A 1,256-nucleotide genomic window follows, 5' to 3' on the forward strand; every position below is an offset into this window, starting at 1 on the left:
ACATCAAATGGAAGATGATGTGGAGACACAGAGAGAAGTCCACCTTCCAGCCAAGGAGGCAGGCTTCAGAAGAAACCAACCCTGCAGACTCCTTGATCTCTGCCTTCCGGCCTCCAGAACTGTGAGAAACTAAACATCTGTTGTTTGAGCCCCTCAGTGTGCGGTATTTGTTACGGCAGCTCTAGCAAACTAATGCACCATCCTTCAAGGCCACAAACGTGAAATTCTCCTTCCTCACAATGCCTTTGATTAGCCAGACTCACAGTAACCATCGTCTCAGAAAACTGAGTGGTTGAGCGTCGCCACAGTTTAGCACAAGGACCACAAATCCAAATTCCTGCAGGGGCCGTGAAGAGGATTTACATGAGCGAATGGGCTAAGTGTAAGAAACACAGCACTTGCAAAATTACACATGAACAATAGACACTAGCACAAAAAACAGGCTCACTCTCAGTCTTCCTATCTGCTATTAGCTTTCTCATCTTAGATGGAGGATGGATACAAGAAGCATTCTTCTCTCTTCCTGGCTGTACTATGGGTTAAAGTGACAGTGAGAGGGGAGAAGGGCACCTGCACTCATCCTTGTGTCCAGAAGCCCATGGGGAGAGGGGCCGAGGTGAGCTGGTGTGTGCAGGCTCCCGATAACTGGCTCAGGGGTTAAGCACAGGCCCCACGGCTGCCACACTTTTCCAAGTTTTCAAAAGAAGTTGGAAATGTAAACTTTATTTTTTATTTTTACTTTTTAAACATTTTATTTATTTATTTTTTTAACATTTTATTTATTTTCCTCTTCCCCTTCCCCTCTGGTAACCACTAGTCCATTATCCATGTCCATGAGTCTCTGTTTGTTTGTGCTGTTCATTTGTTGCTTTTAGGTTTATATTCCACATATAAGCGATATCATGTGATTTTCAATTTTTTCTGTCTGGCTCATTTCACTTAGTATGATTATTTCAAGGTCCATCCGTATTATGGCAAATGGCAGTATTTCATTTCTTCTTATGGCTGAGTAATATTCCATTGCATATATGTACCACAGCTTCTTTAGCCAATCAGCTATCATAGGACACTTCGGTTGCTTCCACGCCTTGGCCACTGTGAATAATGCTGCTATGAGCATTGGTGTGCAAATATCTTTTTGGATATGGGTTTCCGAGTATTAGGGGTTAAATATTGAGAGGGATTGCTGGATCATATGGTAGATCAATTCTTTCCATAGTGGCTGTACCAATTTGCAGTCCCACCAGCAGTGTATG

The sequence above is a fragment of the Pteropus medius genome, unplaced genomic scaffold, assembly GCF_902729225.1.
Source record: "Pteropus medius unplaced genomic scaffold, Ma_sr-lr_union100, whole genome shotgun sequence".
NCBI classification, from domain to species: Eukaryota; Metazoa; Chordata; class Mammalia; order Chiroptera; family Pteropodidae; genus Pteropus; species Pteropus medius.